Consider the following 21,061-nt stretch of genomic DNA (forward strand, 5'->3'; position numbering starts at 1 on the left):
GTCAATTAGGAGGTCAGAGGGTTACAGTAAACCTGACGTTTAGCATCGGAATCTATAACTAGTGTCAAAGGAATGGTTCAAAACATAGACAGTAAGAAAAGCCAGTCTTCTTGTACTTAAGTCGGCATTGTGTCTATGTATTTAATTCCGATGCAATTTCTGTGTTTCATCGTCAATAAGAAGGTCAGAGGGATACAGTAAACCTGAAGTGAAGCATCGGAATCTATAACTAGTGGCACAGGAATGGTTCAAAACATAGACAGTAAGAAGAGCCAGTCTTCTTGTACATGAGTCGGCATTGTGCCTTTTGTATTTAATTCCGATGCAATTTCTGTGTTTCATCGTCAATAAGAAGGTCAGCGGGATACAGTAAACCTGAAGTGAAGCATCGGAATCTATAACTAGTGTCACAGGAATGGCTCAAAACATAGACAGTAAGAAGAGTCAGTCTTCTTGTACTTAAGTCGGCAATGTGCCTTTTATATTTAATACCGATGCAATTTTCGTGTTTCATCGTCAATAAGAAGGTCAGAGGGATACAGTAAACCTGAAGTGAAGCATCGGAATCTATAACTAGTGTCACAGGAATGGCTCAAAACATAGACAGTAAGAAGAGTCAGTATTCTTGTACTTAAGTCGGCAATGTGACTTTTATATTTAATACCAAAGCAATTTCTGTGTTTAATCGTCAATAAGAAGGTCAGAGGGATACAGCAAACATATAGTGAAGCACCGGTATCTAAAACTGGTCTCACAGAAATTGTTCACAACATAGTCAGTAAGAAGAGTCAGTCTTCTTGTGCTTAAGTCGGCATTGTGCCTTTTCTATTTAATTCCGATGCAATTTCTGTGTTTTGTCGTCAGTAAGAAGGTCCAAGGGATACAGTAAACCGGAAGTGAAGCATCGGAATCTAAAACCGGTCACAGGAAAGGTTCAAAACATAGACAGTAAGAAGAGCCAGTCTTCTTGATCTTGATTCGGCATTGTGAATTTTGTAATTAATTTCGGTGCAATTTCTGTGTTTCATGGTCAATAAGAAGGTCAGATGGATACAGTAAACCCGAGGTGAAGCATCGCCATCTATAACTAGTGTCACAGGAATGGTTCAAAACAAAGACAGTAGGAAGAGTCAGTCTTATTGTACTTAATTCGGCATTGTGCCATTTGTATTTAATTCCGATCCAATTTCTGTGTTTCATCGTCAATAAGAAGGTCAAAGGGTTACAGTAAACCTGAAGTAAAGCATCGGAATCTATAACTAGTGTCTCGGGAATGGTTCAAAACCTAGACAGTAAGAAGAGTCAGTTTTCTTGTACGTAATTCGGCATTGTGCCTTTTGTATTTATTTTCGATGCAATATCTGTGTTTCATCGTGAATAAGTAGGTCAGAGCGATACAGTAAACCTGAAGTGAAGCATCGGAATCTATAACTAGTGTCACAGGAATGGTTCAAACAAAGACAGAAAGAAGAGTCAGTTTTCTTGTACTTAAGTCGACATTGTGCCTTTTCTATTTAATTCCGATGCAATTTCTGTGTTTTGTCGTCAGTAAGAAGGTCCAAGGGATACAGTAAACCGGAAGTGAAGCATCGGAATCTAAAACCGGTCTCACAGGAAAGGTTCAAAGCATAGACAGTAAGAAGAGCCAGTCTTCTTGAACTCGATTCGGCATTGTGAATTTTGTAATTAATTTCGGTGCAATTTCTGTGTTTCATCGTCAATAAGAAGGTCAGATGGATACAGTAAACGCGAGGTGAAGCATCGCAATCTACAACTAGTGTCACAGTAATGGTTCAAAACAAAGACAGTAGGAAGAGTCAGTCTTCTTGTACTTAATTCGGCATTGTGCCATTTGTATTTAATTCCGATGCAATTTCTGTGTTTCATTGTCAATAAGAAGGTCAAAGGGTTACAGTAAACCTGAAGTAAAGCATCAGAATCTATAACTAGTGTCTCGGGAATGGTTCAAAACATAGACAGTAAGAAGAGTCAGTTTTCTTGTACTTAATTCGGCATTGTGCCTTTTGTATTTAATTCCGATGCAATTTCTGTGTTTAATCGTCAATAAGAAGGTCCAAGTCATACAGTAAACATATTGTGATGCATCGGAATCTAAAACTGGTCTCACAGGAAATGTTCAAAAGATAGTCAGTAAGAAGAGTCAGTCTTCTTGTACTTAAGTCGGCGTTGTGCCTTTTGTATTTATTTCCGATGCAATTTCTGTGTTTCATCGTCAATAAGGAGGTCCAAGGGAAACAGTAAACATATAGTGAAGCATCAGAATCTAAACTGGTCTCACAGGAAATGTTCAAAACATAGTCAGTAAGAAGAGTCAGTCTTCTTGTACTTAAGTCGGCGTTGTGCCTTTTGTATTTATTTCCGATGCAATTTCTGTGTATCATCGTCAATTAGGAGGTCAGAGGGTTACAGTAAACCTGACGTTTAGCATCGGAATCTATAACTAGTGTCAAAGGAATGGTTCAAAACATAGCCAGTAAGAAAAGCCAGTCTTCTTGTACTTAAGTCGGCATTGTGCCTATGTATTTAATTCCGATGCAATTTCTGTGTTTCATCGTCAATAAGAAGGTCAGAGGGATACAGTAAACCTGAAGTGAAGCATCGGAATCTTTAACTAGTGTCACAGGAATGGTTCAAAACATAGACAGTAAGAAGAGCCAGTCTTCTTGTACATGAGTCGGCATTGTGCCTTTTGTATTTAATTCCGATGCAATTTCTGTGTTTCATCGTCAATAAGAAGGACAGAGGGATACAGTAAACCTGAAGTGAAGCATCGGAATCTATAACTAGTGTCACAGGAATGGCTCAAAACATAGACAGTAAGAAGAGTCAGTGTTCTTGTACTTAAGTCGGCAAAGTGACTTTTATATTTAATACCCATGCAATTTCTGTGTTTAATCGTCAATAAGAAGGTCTGAGGGATACAGTAAACATATAGTGAAGCACCGGATTCTAAAACTGGTCTCACAGAAAATGTTCAGAACATAGTCAGTAAGAGGAAACAGTCTTCTTGGGCTTAAGTCGGCATTGTGCCTTTTCTATTTAATTCCGATGCAATTTCTGTGTTTTGTCGTCAGTAAGAAGGTCCAAGGGATACAGCAAACCGGAAGTGAAGCATCGGAATCTAAAACCGGTCTCACAGGAAAGGTTCAAACATAGACAGTAAGAAGAGCCAGTCTTCTTGAACTCGATTCGGCATTGTGAATTTTGTAATTAATTTCGGTGCAATTTCTGTGTTTCATCGTCAATAAGAAGGTCAGATGGATACAGTAAACCCGAGGTGAAGCATCACAATCTGTAACTAGTGTCACAGGAATGGTTCAAAACAAAGACAGTAGGAAGAGTCAGTCTTCTTGTACTTAATTCGGCATTGTGCCACTTGTATTTAATTCCGATGAAATTTCTGTGTTTCATCGTCAATAAGAAGGTCAAAAGGTTACAGTAAACCTGAAGTAAAGCATCGGAATCTATAACTAGTGTCTCGGGAATGGTTCAAAACATAAACAGTAAGAAGAGTCAGTTTTCCTGTACTTAATTCGGCATTGTGCATTTTGTATTTATTTTCGATGCAATATCTGTGTTTCATCGTGAATAAGAAAGTCAGAGCGATACAGTAAACCTGAAGTGAAGCACCGGAATCTATAACTAGTGTCACAGGAATGGTTCAAACAAAGACAGTAAGAAGAGTCAGTTTTCTTGTACTTAAGTCGACATTGTGCATTTTCTATTTAATTCCGATGCAATTTCTGTGTTTTGTCGTCAATAAGAAGGTCCATGTCATACAGTAAACATATAGTGATGCATCGGAATCTAAAACTGCTCTCACAGGAAATGTTCAAAAGGTAGTCAGTAAGAAGAGTCAGTCTTCTTGTACTTAAGTCGGCGTTGTGCCTTTTGTATTTATTTCCGATGCAATTTCTGTGTTTCATCGTCAATAAGAAGGTCAGAGGGATACAGTAAACCTGAGGTGAAGCATCGCAATCTATAACTAGTGTCACAGGAATGGTTCAAAACATAGTCAGTAAGAAGAGCCAATCTTCTTGTACATGAGTCGGCATTGTGCCTTTTATATTTAATTCCGATGCAATTTCTGTGTTTCATCGACAATAAGAAGCTCAGTGCGATACAATAATCCCGAAGTGGAGCATCGGAATCTACAACTAGTGTCACAGGAATGGTTCAAAACATAGACAGTAGGAAAAGTAGTTCTCTTGTACTTAATTCGGCATTGTGCTTTTGTATATATTTCCGATGCAATTTCTGTGTTTCATCGTCAATAAGAAGGTCAGAGGAATACATTAAACCTGAAGTGAAGCATCGGAATCTATAACTAGTGTCACAGGAATGGCTCAAAACATAGACAGGAAGAAGAGCCAGTCTTCTTGAACTCGATTCGGCATTGTGAATTTTGCAATAATTTTCGGTGCAATTTTTGTGTTTCATCGTCAATAAGAAGGTCAGATGGATACAGTAAACCCGAGGTGAAGCATCGCAATCTATAACTAGTGTCACAGGAATGGTTCACAACAAAGACAGTAGGAAGAGTCAGTCTTCTTGTACTTAATTCGGCATTGTGCCATTTGTATTTAATTCCGTTGCAATTTCTGTGTTTCATCGTCAATAAGAAGGTCAAAGGGTTACAGTAAACCTGAAGTAAAGCATCGGAATATATAACTAGTGTCTCGGGAATGGTTCAAAACATAGACAGTAAGAAGAGTCAGTTTTCTTGTACTTAATTCGGCATTGTGCCTTTTGTATTTATTTCCGATGCAATTTCTGTGCTTCATCGTCAATAAGGAGGTCCAAGGGATACAGTAAACTTATAGTGAAGCATCAGAATCTAAACTGGTCTCACAGGAAATGTTCAAAACATAGTCAGTAAGAAGAGCCAGTCTTCTTGAACTCGAGTTGGCATTGTGCCTTTTGTAATTAATTTCGATGCAATTTCTGTGTTTCATCGTCAATAAGAAGGTCAGACGGATTACTTAAACCTGAGGTGAAGCTTCGCAATCTTTAACTAGTGTCACAGGAATGGCTCAAAACATAGACAGTAAGAAGTGTCAGTCTTCTTGTACTTAAGTCGGCAAAATGACTTTTATATTTAATACCGATGCAATTTTCGTGTTTCATCGTCAATAAGAAGGTCCAAGGGATACAGTAAACCCGAAGTGAAGCATCGGAATCTATAATAGTGTCACAGGAATGGTTCAAAGCATAGACAGTAGGAAGAGTCAGTCTTCTTGTACTTGATTCGGCATTCTGCCTTTTGTATTTAATTCCGATGCAATTTCTGTGTTTCGTCGTCAATTAGAAGATAAGAGGGATACAGTAAACCTGAAGTTTAGCATCGGAATCTATAACTAGTGTCAAAGGAATGGTTCAAAGCATAGACAGTAAGAAGAGTCAGTCTTCTTGAACTTAAGTCGGCAATGTGACTTTTATATTTAATACCGATGCAATTTCTGTGTTTTGTCGTCAGTAGGAAGGTCCAAGGGATACAGTAAACCGGAAGTGAAGCATCGGAATCTAAAACCGGTCTCACAGGAAAGGTTCAAAACATAGACAGTAAGAAGAGCCAGTCTTCTTGAACTCGATTCGGCATTGTGAATTTTGTAATTAATTTCGGTGCAATTTCTGTGTTTAATCGTCAATAAGAAGGTCAGATGGATACAGTAAACCCGAGGTGAAGCATCGCAATATATAACTAGTGTCACAGGAATGGTTCAAAACAAAGACAGTAGGAAGAGTCAGTCTTCTTGTACTTAATTCGGCATTGTGCCATTTGTATTTAATTCCGATGCAATTTCTGTGTTTCATCGTCAATAAGAAGGTCAAAGGGTTACTGTAAACCTGAAGTAAAGCATCGGATCTATAACTAGTGTCTCGGGAATGGTTCAAAACATAGACAGTAAGAAGAGTCAGTTTTCTTGTACTTAATTCGGCATTGTGCCTTTTGTATTTATTTTCGATGCAATATCTGTGTTTCATCGTGAATAAGAAGGTCAGAGCGATACAGTAAACCTGAAGTGAAGCATCGGAATCTAGAACTAGTGTCACAGGAATGGTTCAAACAAAAACAGTAAGAAGAGTCGGTTTTCTTGTACTTAAGTCGACATTGTGCTTTTCTATTTAGTTCCGATGCAATTTCTGTGTTTTGTCGTCAGTAAGAAGGTCCAAGGGAGACAGTAAACCTGAAGTGAAGCATCGGAATCTAAAACCGGTCTCACAGGAAAGGTTCAACACATGGACAGTAAGAAGAGCCAGTCTTCTTGAACTCGATTCGGCATTCTGCATTTTGTAATTAATTTCGATGCAATTTCTGTGTTTCATCGTCGGTAAGACGGTCAGAGGGATACAGTAAACCTGAGGTGAAGCATCGCAATCTATAACTAGTGCCACAGGAATGGTTAAATGCATAGACAGTAAGAAGTGTCAGTCTTCTTGTACTTAAGTCGGCAATGTGACTTTTATTTTTAATACCCATACAATTTTCGTGTTTCATCGTCAATGAGAAGGTCCAAGGGATACAGTAAACCCGAAGTGAAGCATCGGAAACTATAATAAGTGTCACAGGAATGCTTCAATACGTAGACAGTAGGAAGAGTCAGTCTTCTTGTACTTGAGTCGGCATTGTGCCTTTAGTATTTAATTCCGATGCAATTTCTGTGTTTCATCGTCCATAAGAAGGTCAGAGGGATATAGTAAACCTGAAGTGAAGCATCGGAATCTATAACTAGTGTCACAGGAATGGTTCAAACAAAAACAGTAAGAAGAGTCGGTTTTCTTATACTTAAGTCGACATTGTGACCTTTCTCTTTAAGCCCGATGCAATTTCTGTGTTTCGACGTCAATAAGAAGGTCCAAGGGATACAGTAAACCTGAAGTGAAGCTTCGGAATCTATAACTAGTGTCAGAAGAATAATTCAAAACATAGACAGTAAGAAGAGTCAGTTTTTCTGTACTTAAGACTCCATTGTGCCTTTTCTATTTAAATCCGATGCAATTTCTGTGTTTTGTCGTCAGTAAGAAGGTCCTAGGGATACAGTAAACCTGAAGTGAAGCATCCGAATCTAAACCCGGTCTCACAGGAAAGGTTCAAAACATAGACAGTAAGAAGAGCCAGTCTTCTTGAACTCGATTCGGCATTGTGCCTTTTGTAATTAATTTCGATGCAGTTTCTGTGTTTCATCGTCAATAAGAAGGTCAGAGGGATACAGTAAACCTGAGGTGAAGCATCGCAATCTATAACTAGTGTCACAGGAATGGTTCAAAACATAGACAGTAAGAAGGGTCAGTCTTCTTGTACATGAGCCGGCAATGTGACTTTTATATTTAATACCGATGCAATTTTCGTGTTTCATCGTGAATAAGATGGTCCAAGGGATACAGTAAACCTGAAGTGAAGCATCGGAATCTATAATAGTGTCACAGGAATGGTCCAAAGCATAGACAGTAGGAAGAGTCAGCCTTCTTGTACTTGGGTCGGCATTCTGGCTTTTGTATTTAATTCCGATGCAATTTCTGTGTTTCATCGTCAATTAGAAGGTCAGAGGGATACAGTAAACCTGAAGTTTAGCATCGGAATCTATAACTAGTGTCAAAGGAATGGTTCAAAACATAGACAGTAAGAAATGCCAGTCTTCTTGTATTTAAGTCGGCATTGTGCCTATGTATTTAATTCCGATGCAATTTCTGTGTTTCATCGTAATAAGAAGGTCAGAGGGATACAGTAAACCTGAAGTGAAGCATCGGAATCTATAACTAGTGTCACAGGAATGGTTCAAAACGTAGACAGTAAGGAGAGCCAGTCTTCTTGTACATGAGTCGGCATTGTGCCTTTTGTATTTAATTCCGATGCAATTTCTGTGTTTCATCGTGAATAAGATGGTCAGTGGGATACAGTAATCCCGAAGTGAAGCATCGGAATCTACAACTAGTGGCACAGGAATCTTTCAAAACATAGACAGTAGGAAGAGTAGTTCTCTTGTACTTAATTCGGCATTGTGCTTTTGTATTTATTTCCAATGCAATTTCTTTGTTTCATCGTCAATGAGAAGGTCAGAGGGATACAGTAAACCTGAAGTGAAGCATCGGAATCTATAACTAGTGTTACAGGAATGGTTCGAAACATAGACAGTAAGAAGAGTCAGTCTTCTTGTACTTAAGTCGGCAATGTGACTTTTATATTTAATACCGATGCAATTTCTGTGTTTAATCGTCAATAAGAAGGTCAGAGGGATACAGTACACCTGAAGTGAAGCATCGGAATGGGTAACTAGTGTCACAGGAACGGTTCAAAACATAGACAGTAAGCAGAGTCAGTTTTCTTGTACTTAAGTCGGCATTATGCTTTTCTATTTAATTCCGATGCAATTTCTTTGTTTCGTCGTCAATAACAAGATCCAAGGGATACAGTAAACCTGAAGTGAAGCATCGGAATCTAAAACCAGTCTGACAGGAAAGTTTCAAAACATAGACAGTAAGAAGAGCCAGTCTTCTTGTACTTGAGTCGGCATTGTGCTTTGTGTATTTAATTCCGATGCAGCTTGTGTGTTTCATCGTCAATAAGAAGGTCAGAAAGATACAGTATACCTAAAGTGAAGTATCTGAACCTATAACTAGTGTCAAGGAATGGTTCAAAACATACACCGTAAGAAGAGTCAGTTTTCTTGTACTTAAGTCCGCATTGTGCCTTTTCTATTTAATTCCGATGAAATTTCTGTGTTTCATCGTCAATAAGAAGGTCCAAGGGATACAGTAAACATATAGTGAAGAATCGGAATCTAAAACTGGTCTAACAGGAAATGTTAAAATTATACTCAGTATGAAGAGTGAGTCTTCTTGTACTTAAGTCGGCATTGTGCCTTTTGTATTAAATTCCGATGCTATTTCTGTGTTTAATCGTCAATAAGATGGTCCAAGGGGTACAGTAAACATATAGTGAAGCATCGGAATCTAAAACTGGTCTCACAGGAAATGTTCAAAAGATAGTCAGTAAGAAGAGTCAGTCTTCTCGTACTTAAGTCGGCGTTGTGCCTTTTGTATGAAATTCCGAAGCAAATTCTGTGTTTCATAGTCAATAAGATGGTCCTAGGGATACAGTAAACATATAGTGAAGCATCATTATCTAAACTGGTCTCACAGGATATGTTCAAAACGTAGTCAGTAAGAAGAGTCAGTCTTCTTGTACTTACGTCTTCATTGTGCCTTTTGTATTTAATTCCGATGCAATTTCTGTGTTTCATCGTCAATAAGAAGGTCCAAAGGATACAGTAAACCTGAAGTGAAGCATCGGAATCTAAAACTGGTCTCACAGGAAAGGTTCAAATCATAGATTATAAGAAGAGTTAGTTTTCTTTTACTTAAGACTGCATTGTGCATTTTCTATTTAATTCTGATTCATATTCTGTGTTTCGTCGTCAATAAGAAGGTCAGAGAGATACAGTATACCTAAAGTGAAGCATCTGAACCTATAACTAGTGTCACAAGAATAATTCAAAACATAGACAGTAAGAAGAGTCAGTTTTTCTGTACTTAAGACGGCATTGTGCCTTTTCTATTTAATTCCGATGCAAATTCTGTGTTTTGTCGTCAGTAAGAAGGTCCTAGGGATACAGTAAACCTGAAGTGAAGCATCCGAATCTAAAACCGGTCTCACAGGAAAGGTTCAAAACATAGACAGTAAGAAGAGAAAGTCTTCTTGAACTCGATTCGACATTGTGCCCTTTGTAATTAATTTCGATGCAATTTCTGTGTTTCATCGTCTATAAGAAGGTCAGAGGGATACAGTAAACCTGAGGTGAAGCAGCGCAATCTATAACTAGTGTCACAGGAATGGTTCAAAACATAGACAGTAAGAAGTGTCAGTCTTCTTGTACTTAAGTCGGCAATGTGACTTTTATATTTAACACCGATGCAATTTTCGAGTTTCATCGTCAATAACAAGGTCCAAGGGATACAGTAAAGCCGAAGTGAAGCATCGGAATCTATAATAGTGTCACAGGAATGGTTCAAAGCATAGACAGTAGGAAGAGTCAGTCTTCTTGTACTTGAGTCGGCATTCTGCGTTTTGTATTTAATTCCGATGCAATTTCTGTGTTTCATCGTCAATTAGAAGGTCAGAGAGATACAGTAAACCTGAAGTTTAGCATCGGAACCTATAACTAGTGTCAAAGGAATGGTTCAAAGCATAGACAGTAAGAAAAGCCAGTCTTATTGTACTTAAGTCGGCATTGTGCCTATGTATTTAATTCCGATGCAGTTTCTGTGTTTCATCGTCAATAAGAAGGTCAGTGGGATACAGTAATTTCGAAGAGAAGCATAGGAATTTAAAACTGGTCTCACAGGAAATGTTCAGAGCACAGTCAGTAAGAAGTGTCAGTCTTCTTGTACTTAAGTCGGCATTGTGCCTTTTGTATTTAATTCCGATGCAATTTCTGTGTTTAATCGTCAATAAGAAGGTCCAAGTCATACAGTAAACATATTGTGATGCATCGGAATCTAAAACTGGTCTCACAGGAAATGTTCAAAAGGTGGTCAGTAAGAAGAGTCAGTCTTCTTGTACTTAAGTCGGCGTTGTGCCTTTTGTATTTATTTCCGATGCAATTTCTGTGTTTCATCGTCAATAAGGACGTCCAAGGGATACAATAGACATATAGTGAAGCATCAGAATCTAAACTGGTCTCACAGGAAATGTTCAAAACATAGTCAGTAAGAAGAGTCAGTCTTCTTGTACTTAAGTCGGCGTTGTGCCTTTTGCATTTATTTCCGATGCAATTTCTGTGTTTCATCGTCAATAAGGAGGTCCAAGGGATACAATAAACATATAGTGAAGCATCAGAATCTAAACTGGTCTCACAGGAAATGTTCAAAACATAGTCAGTAAGAAGAGTCAGTCTTCTTGTTCTTAAGTCGGCATTGTGCATTTTGCATTTATTTCCGATGTAATTTCTGTAATTCATCGTCAATAAGAAGGTCAGAGGGATACAGTACACCTGAAGTGAAGCATCGGAATCCATAACTAGTGTCACAGGAATGGTTCAAACAAAAACAGTAAGAAGAGTCAGTTTTCTTGTACTTAAGTCGACATTGTGCCTTTTCTCTTTATGTCCGATGCAATTTCTGTGTTTCGACGTCAATAAGAAGGTCCAAGGGATACAGTAAACCTGAAGTGAAGCTTCGGAATCTATAACTAGTGTCACAACAATAATTCAAAACATAGACAGTAAGAAGAGTCAGTTTTTCTGTACTTAAGACGGCAATGTGTCTTTTCTATTTAATTCTGAAGCAATTTCTGTGTTTTGTCGTCAGTAAGAAGGTCCTAGGGATACAGTAAACCTGAAGTGAAGCATCCGAATCTAAAACCGGTCTCACAGGAAAGGTTCAAAACATAGACAGTAAGAACAGCCAGTCTTCTTGAACTCGATTCGGCATTGTGCCTTTTGTAATTAATTTCGATGCAATTTCTGTGTTTCATCGTCAATAAGAAGGTCAGAGGGATACAGTAAACCTGAGGTGAAGCATCGCAATCTATAACTAGTGTCACAGGAATGGTTCAAAACATAGTCAGTAAGAAGAGCCAATCTTCTTGTACATGAGTCGGCATTGTGCCTTTTATATTTAATTCCGATGCAATTTCTGTGTTTAATCGTCAATAAGAAGGTCCAAGTCATACAGTAAACATATTGTGATGCATCGGAATCTAAAACTGGTCTCACAGGAAATGTTCAAAAGGTGGTCAGTAAGAAGAGTCAGTCTTCTTGTACTTAAGTCGGCGTTGTGCCTTTTGTATTTATTTCCGATGCAATTTCTGTGTTTCATCGTCAATAAGGACGTCCAAGGGATACAATAGACATATAGTGAAGCATCAGAATCTAAACTGGTCTCACAGGAAATGTTCAAAACATAGTCAGTAAGAAGAGTCAGTCTTCTTGTACTTAAGTCGGCGTTGTGCCTTTTGCATTTATTTCCGATGCAATTTCTGTGTTTCATCGTCAATAAGGAGGTCCAAGGGATACAATAAACATATAGTGAAGCATCAGAATCTAAACTGGTCTCACAGGAAATGTTCAAAACATAGTCAGTAAGAAGAGTCAGTCTTCTTGTTCTTAAGTCGGCATTGTGCATTTTGCATTTATTTCCGATGTAATTTCTGTAATTCATCGTCAATAAGAAGGTCAGAGGGATACAGTACACCTGAAGTGAAGCATCGGAATCCATAACTAGTGTCACAGGAATGGTTCAAACAAAAACAGTAAGAAGAGTCAGTTTTCTTGTACTTAAGTCGACATTGTGCCTTTTCTCTTTATGTCCGATGCAATTTCTGTGTTTCGACGTCAATAAGAAGGTCCAAGGGATACAGTAAACCTGAAGTGAAGCTTCGGAATCTATAACTAGTGTCACAACAATAATTCAAAACATAGACAGTAAGAAGAGTCAGTTTTTCTGTACTTAAGACGGCAATGTGTCTTTTCTATTTAATTCTGAAGCAATTTCTGTGTTTTGTCGTCAGTAAGAAGGTCCTAGGGATACAGTAAACCTGAAGTGAAGCATCCGAATCTAAAACCGGTCTCACAGGAAAGGTTCAAAACATAGACAGTAAGAACAGCCAGTCTTCTTGAACTCGATTCGGCATTGTGCCTTTTGTAATTAATTTCGATGCAATTTCTGTGTTTCATCGTCAATAAGAAGGTCAGAGGGATACAGTAAACCTGAGGTGAAGCATCGCAATCTATAACTAGTGTCACAGGAATGGTTCAAAACATAGTCAGTAAGAAGAGCCAATCTTCTTGTACATGAGTCGGCATTGTGCCTTTTATATTTAATTCCGATGCAATTTCTGTGTTTCATCGTCAATAAGAAGCTCACTGCGATACAGTAATCCCGAAGTGGAGCATCGGAATCTACAACTAGTGTCACAGGAATGGTTCAAAACATAGACAGTAGGAAAAGTAGTTCTCTTGTACTTAATTCGGCATTGTGCTTTTGTATTTATTTCCGATGCAATTTCTGTGTTTCATCGTCAATAAGAAGGTCAGAGGGATACAGTAAACATATAGTGAAGCACCGGAATGTAAAACTGGTCTCACAGAAAATGTTCACAACATAGTCAGTAAGAAGAGTCAGTCTTCTTGTGCTTAAGTCGGCATTGTGCCTTTGCTATTTAATTCCGATGCAATTTCTGTGTTTTGTCGTCAGTAAGAAGGTCCAAGGGATACAGTAAACTGGAAGTGAAGCATCGGACTCTAAAACCGGTCTCACAGGAAAGGTTCAAAACATAGAGAGTAAGATGAGCCAGTCTTCTTGAACTCGATTCGGCATTGTGAATTTTGTAATTAATTTCGGTGCAATTTCTGTGTTTCATCGTCAATAAGAAGGTCAGATGGCTACAGTAAACCCGAGGTGAAGCATCGCAATATATAACTAGTGTCACAGGAATGGCTCAAATCATAGACAGTAAGAAGAGTCAGTCTTCTTGTACTTAAATCGGCAATGTGACTTTTATATTTAATACCGATGCAATTTCTGTGTTTTATCGTCAATAAGAACGTCAGAGGGATACAGTAAACATATAGTGAAGCACCGGAATCTAAAACTGGTCTCACAGAAAATGTTCACAACATAGTCAGTAAGAAGAGTCAGTCTTCTTGTGCTTATGTCGGCATTGTGCCTTTTCTATTTAATTCCGATGCAATTTCTGTTTTTTGTCGTCAGTAAGAAGGTCCAAGGGATACAGTAAACCGGAAGTGAAGCATCGGAATCTAAAACCGGTCTCACAGGAAAGGTTCAAAACATAGACAGTAAGAAGAGCCAGTCTTCTTGAACTCGATTCGGCATTGTGAATTTTGTAATTAATTTCGGTGCAATTTCTGTGTTTAATCGTCAATAAGAAAGTCAGATGGATACAGTAAACCCGAGGTGAAGCATCGCAATATATAACTAGTGTCACAGTAATGGTTCAAAACAAAGACAGTAGGAAGGGTCAGTCTTCTTGTACTTAATTCGGCATTGTGCCATTTGTATTTAATTCCGATGCAATTTCTGTGTTTCATCGTCAATAAGAAGGTCAAAGGGTTACAGTGAACCTGAAGTAAACCATCGGATCTATAACTAGTGTCTCGGGAATGGTTCAAAACATAGACAGTAAGAAGAGTCAGTCTTCTTGTGCTTAAGTCGGCATTGTGCCTTTGCTATTTAATTCCGATGCAATTTCTGTGTTTTGTCGTCAGTAAGAAGGTCCAAGGGATACAGTAAACCTGAAGTGAAGCATCGAAATCTATAACTCGTGTCACAGGAATGGTTCAAAACAATAACAGTATGAAGAGTCACTTTTCTTGTACTTAAGTCGGCATTTTGCATTTTGTATTTAATTCCGCTGCAATTTCTGTGTTTCATCGTCAATAAGAAGGTCAGAGGGATACAGTACACCTGAAGTGAAGCATCGGAATGGGTAACTAGTGTCACAGGAACGGTTCAAAACATAGACAGTAAGCAGAGTCAGTTTTCTTGTACTTAAGTCGGCATTATGCTTTTCTATTTAATTCCGATGCAATTTCTTTGTTTCGTCGTCAATAACAAGATCCAAGGGATACAGTAAACCTGAAGTGAAGCATCGGAATCTAAAACCAGTCTGACAGGAAAGTTTCAAAACATAGACAGTAAGAAGAGCCAGTCTTCTTGTACTTGAGTCGGCATTGTGCTTTGTGTATTTAATTCCGATGCAGCTTGTGTGTTTCATCGTCAATAAGAAGGTCAGAAAGATACAGTATACCTAAAGTGAAGTATCTGAACCTATAACTAGTGTCAAGGAATGGTTCAAAACATACACCGTAAGAAGAGTCAGTTTTCTTGTACTTAAGTCCGCATTGTGCCTTTTCTATTTAATTCCGATGAAATTTCTGTGTTTCATCGTCAATAAGAAGGTCCAAGGGATACAGTAAACATATAGTGAAGAATCGGAATCTAAAACTGGTCTAACAGGAAATGTTAAAATTATACTCAGTATGAAGAGTGAGTCTTCTTGTACTTAAGTCGGCATTGTGCCTTTTGTATTAAATTCCGATGCTATTTCTGTGTTTAATCGTCAATAAGATGGTCCAAGGGGTACAGTAAACATATAGTGAAGCATCGGAATCTAAAACTGGTCTCACAGGAAATGTTCAAAAGATAGTCAGTAAGAAGAGTCAGTCTTCTCGTACTTAAGTCGGCGTTGTGCCTTTTGTATGAAATTCCGAAGCAAATTCTGTGTTTCATAGTCAATAAGATGGTCCTAGGGATACAGTAAACATATAGTGAAGCATCATTATCTAAACTGGTCTCACAGGATATGTTCAAAACGTAGTCAGTAAGAAGAGTCAGTCTTCTTGTACTTACGTCTTCATTGTGCCTTTTGTATTTAATTCCGATGCAATTTCTGTGTTTCATCGTCAATAAGAAGGTCCAAAGGATACAGTAAACCTGAAGTGAAGCATCGGAATCTAAAACTGGTCTCACAGGAAAGGTTCAAATCATAGATTATAAGAAGAGTTAGTTTTCTTTTACTTAAGACTGCATTGTGCATTTTCTATTTAATTCTGATTCATATTCTGTGTTTCGTCGTCAATAAGAAGGTCAGAGAGATACAGTATACCTAAAGTGAAGCATCTGAACCTATAACTAGTGTCACAAGAATAATTCAAAACATAGACAGTAAGAAGAGTCAGTTTTTCTGTACTTAAGACGGCATTGTGCCTTTTCTATTTAATTCCGATGCAAATTCTGTGTTTTGTCGTCAGTAAGAAGGTCCTAGGGATACAGTAAACCTGAAGTGAAGCATCCGAATCTAAAACCGGTCTCACAGGAAAGGTTCAAAACATAGACAGTAAGAAGAGAAAGTCTTCTTGAACTCGATTCGACATTGTGCCCTTTGTAATTAATTTCGATGCAATTTCTGTGTTTCATCGTCTATAAGAAGGTCAGAGGGATACAGTAAACCTGAGGTGAAGCAGCGCAATCTATAACTAGTGTCACAGGAATGGTTCAAAACATAGACAGTAAGAAGTGTCAGTCTTCTTGTACTTAAGTCGGCAATGTGACTTTTATATTTAACACCGATGCAATTTTCGAGTTTCATCGTCAATAACAAGGTCCAAGGGATACAGTAAAGCCGAAGTGAAGCATCGGAATCTATAATAGTGTCACAGGAATGGTTCAAAGCATAGACAGTAGGAAGAGTCAGTCTTCTTGTACTTGAGTCGGCATTCTGCGTTTTGTATTTAATTCCGATGCAATTTCTGTGTTTCATCGTCAATTAGAAGGTCAGAGAGATACAGTAAACCTGAAGTTTAGCATCGGAACCTATAACTAGTGTCAAAGGAATGGTTCAAAGCATAGACAGTAAGAAAAGCCAGTCTTATTGTACTTAAGTCGGCATTGTGCCTATGTATTTAATTCCGATGCAGTTTCTGTGTTTCATCGTCAATAAGAAGGTCAGTGGGATACAGTAATTTCGAAGAGAAGCATAGGAATTTAAAACTGGTCTCACAGGAAATGTTCAGAGCACAGTCAGTAAGAAGTGTCAGTCTTCTTGTACTTAAGTCGGCATTGTGCCTTTTGTATTTAATTCCGATGCAATTTCTGTGTTTAATCGTCAATAAGAAGGTCCAAGTCATACAGTAAACATATTGTGATGCATCGGAATCTAAAACTGGTCTCACAGGAAATGTTCAAAAGGTGGTCAGTAAGAAGAGTCAGTCTTCTTGTACTTAAGTCGGCGTTGTGCCTTTTGTATTTATTTCCGATGCAATTTCTGTGTTTCATCGTCAATAAGGACGTCCAAGGGATACAATAGACATATAGTGAAGCATCAGAATCTAAACTGGTCTCACAGGAAATGTTCAAAACATAGTCAGTAAGAAGAGTCAGTCTTCTTGTACTTAAGTCGGCGTTGTGCCTTTTGCATTTATTTCCGATGCAATTTCTGTGTTTCATCGTCAATAAGGAGGTCCAAGGGATACAATAAACATATAGTGAAGCATCAGAATCTAAACTGGTCTCACAGGAAATGTTCAAAACATAGTCAGTAAGAAGAGTCAGTCTTCTTGTTCTTAAGTCGGCATTGTGCATTTTGCATTTATTTCCGATGTAATTTCTGTAATTCATCGTCAATAAGAAGGTCAGAGGGATACAGTACACCTGAAGTGAAGCATCGGAATCCATAACTAGTGTCACAGGAATGGTTCAAACAAAAACAGTAAGAAGAGTCAGTTTTCTTGTACTTAAGTCGACATTGTGCCTTTTCTCTTTATGTCCGATGCAATTTCTGTGTTTCGACGTCAATAAGAAGGTCCAAGGGATACAGTAAACCTGAAGTGAAGCTTCGGAATCTATAACTAGTGTCACAACAATAATTCAAAACATAGACAGTAAGAAGAGTCAGTTTTTCTGTACTTAAGACGGCAATGTGTCTTTTCTATTTAATTCTGAAGCAATTTCTGTGTTTTGTCGTCAGTAAGAAGGTCCTAGGGATACAGTAAACCTGAAGTGAAGCATCCGAATCTAAAACCGGTCTCACAGGAAAGGTTCAAAACATAGACAGTAAGAACAGCCAGTCTTCTTGAACTCGATTCGGCATTGTGCCTTTTGTAATTAATTTCGATGCAATTTCTGTGTTTCATCGTCAATAAGAAGGTCAGAGGGATACAGTAAACCTGAGGTGAAGCATCGCAATCTATAACTAGTGTCACAGGAATGGTTCAAAACATAGTCAGTAAGAAGAGCCAATCTTCTTGTACATGAGTCGGCATTGTGCCTTTTATATTTAATTCCGATGCAATTTCTGTGTTTCATCGTCAATAAGAAGCTCACTGCGATACAGTAATCCCGAAGTGGAGCATCGGAATCTACAACTAGTGTCACAGGAATGGTTCAAAACATAGACAGTAGGAAAAGTAGTTCTCTTGTACTTAATTCGGCATTGTGCTTTTGTATTTATTTCCGATGCAATTTCTGTGTTTCATCGTCAATAAGAAGGTCAGAGGGATACAGTAAACATATAGTGAAGCACCGGAATCTAAAACTGGTCTCACAGAAAATGTTCACAACATAGTCAGTAAGAAGAGCCAGTCTTCTTGAACTCGAGTTGGCATTGTGCCTTTTGTAATTAATTTCGATGCAATTTCTGTGTTTCATCGCCAATAAGAAGGTCAGACGGATACGTTAAACCTGAGGTGAAGCTTCGCAATCTATAACTAGTGTCACAGGAATGGTTCACAACAAAGACAGTAGGAAGAGTCAGTCTTCTTGTACTTAATTCGACATTGTGCCATTTGTATTTAATTCCGATGCAATTTCTGTGTTTCATCGTCAATAAGAAGGTCAAAGGGTTACAGTAAAACTGAAGTAAAGCATCGGAATATATAACTAGTGTCTCGGGAATGGTTCAAAACATAGACAGTAAGAAGAGTCAGTTTTCTTGTACTTAATTCGGCATTGTGCCTTTTGTATTTATTTCCGATGCAATTTCTGTGTTTCATCGTCAATAAGGAGGTCCAAGGGAAACAGTAAACTTATGGTGAAGCATCAGAATCTAAACTGGTCTCACAGGAAATGTTCAAAACATAGTCAGTAAGAAGAGCCAGTCTTCTTGAACTCGAGTTGGCATTGTGCCTTTTGTAATTAATTTCGATGCAATTTCTGTGTTTCATCGCCAATAAGAAGGTCAGACGGATACGTTAAACCTGAGGTGAAGCTTCGCAATCTATAACTAGTGTCACAGGAATGGTTCAAAACATAGACAGTAAGAAGTGTCAGTCTTCTTGTACTTAAGTCGGCAATGTGACTTTTATATATTTAATACCGATGCAATTTTCGTGTTTCATCGTCAATAAGAAGGTCCAAGGGATACAGTAAACCCGAAGTGAAGCATCGGAATCTATAATAGTGTCACAGGAATGGTTCAAACCATAGACAGTAGGAAGAGTCAGTCTTCTTCTACTTGAGTCGGCATTCTGCTTTTTGTATTTAATTCCGATGCAATTTCTGTGTTTCGTCGTCAATTAGAAGATCAGAGGGATACAGTAAACCTGAAGTTTAGCATCGGAATCTATAACTAGTGTCAAAGGAATGGTTCAAAACATAGACAGTAAGAAAAGCCAGTCTTCTTGTACTTAAGTCGGCATTGTGCCTATGTATTTAATTCCGATGCAATTTCTGTGTTTCATCGTCAATAAGAAGGTCAGAGTTATACAGTAAACCTGAAGTGAAGCATCGGAATCTATAACTAGTGTCACAGGAATGGTTCAAAAACATAGACAGTAAGAAGAGCCAGTCTTCTTGTACATGAGTCGGCATTGTGCCTTTTGTATTTAATTCCGATGCAATTTCTGTGTTTCATCGTCAATAAGAAGGTCAGAGTTATACAGTAAACCTGAAGTGAAGCATCGGAATCTATAACTAGTGTCACAGGAATGGCTCAAAACATAGACAGTAAGAAGAGTCAGTCTTCTTGTACTTAAGTCGGCAATGTGACTTTTGTATTTAATACCGATGCAATTTCTGTGTTTAATCGTCAATAAGAACGTCAGAGGGATACAGTAAACATATAGTGAAGCACCGGAATCTAAAACTGGTCTCACAGAAAATGTTCACAACATAGTCAGTAAGAAGATTCAGTCTTCTTGTGCTTAAGTCGGCATTGTGCCTTTTCTATTTAATTCCGATGCAATTTCTGTGTTTTGTCGTCAGTAAGAAGGTCCAAGGGATACAGTAAACCGGAAGTGAAGCATCGGAATCTAAAACCGGTCTCACAGGAAAGGTTCAAATCATAGACAGTAAGAAGAGCCAGTCTTCTTGAACTCGATTCGGCATTGTGAATTTTGTAATTAATTTCGGTGCAATTTCTGTGTTTAATCGTCAATAAGAAGGTCAGATGGATACAGTAAACTCGAGGTGAAGCATCGCAATCTATAACTAGTGTCACAGGAATGGTTCAAAACAAAGACAGTAGGAAGAGTCAGTCTTCTTGTACTTAATTCGGCATTGTGCCATTTGTATTTAATTCCGATGCAATTTCTGTGTTTCATCGTCAATAAGAAGGTCAAAGGGTTACAGTAAACCTGAAGTAAAGCATCGGATCTATAACTAGTGTCTCGGGAATGGTTCAATACAGAGACAGTAAGAAGAGTCAGTTTTCTTGTACTTAATTCGGCATTGTGCCTTTTGTATTTATTTTCGATGCAATATCTGTGTTTCATCGTGGATAAGAAGGTCAGAGCGATACAGTAAACCTGAAGTGAAGCATCGGAATCTAGAACTAGTGTCACAGGAATGGTTAAAACATAGACAGTAAGAAGTGTCAGTCTTCTTGTACTTAAGTCGGCAATGTGACTTTTATATTAAATACCGATACAATTTTCGTGTTTCATCGTCAATGAGAAGGTCCAAGGGATACACTAAACCCGAAGTGAAGCATCGGAAACTATAATGAGTGTCACAGGAATGGTTCAAAACGTAGACAGTAGGATGAGTCAGTCTTCTTGTACTTGAGTCGGCATTGTGCCTTTTGTATTTAATTCCGATGTAATTTCTGTGTTTCATCGTCCATAAGAAGGTCAGAGGGATACAGTAAACCTGAAGTGAAGCATCCTAATCAATAACTAGTGTCACAGGAATGGTTCAAACAAAAACTGTAAGAAGAGTCAGTTTTCTTATAATTAAGTCGACATTGTGACCTTTCTCTTTAAGTCCGATGCAATTTCTGTGTTTCGACGTCAATAAGAAGGTCCAAGGCATACAGTAAACCTGAAGTGAAGCATCGCAATCTATAACTAGTGTCACAGGAATGGTTCAAAACAAAGACAGTAGGAAGAGTCAGTCTTCTTGTACTTAATTCGGCATTGTGCCATTTGTATTTATTTCCGATGCAATTTCTGTGTTTCATCGTCAATAAGAAGGTCCAAGGGATACAGTAAACATATAGTGAAGCATCGTAATCTAAAACTGGTCTAACAGGAAATGTTAAAAACATACTCAGTAAGAAGAGTGAGTCTTCTTGTACTTAAGTCGG

This window comes from Schistocerca piceifrons, chromosome 4 (genome assembly GCF_021461385.2).
Source record: "Schistocerca piceifrons isolate TAMUIC-IGC-003096 chromosome 4, iqSchPice1.1, whole genome shotgun sequence".
Classification (NCBI taxonomy): Eukaryota; Metazoa; Arthropoda; class Insecta; order Orthoptera; family Acrididae; genus Schistocerca; species Schistocerca piceifrons.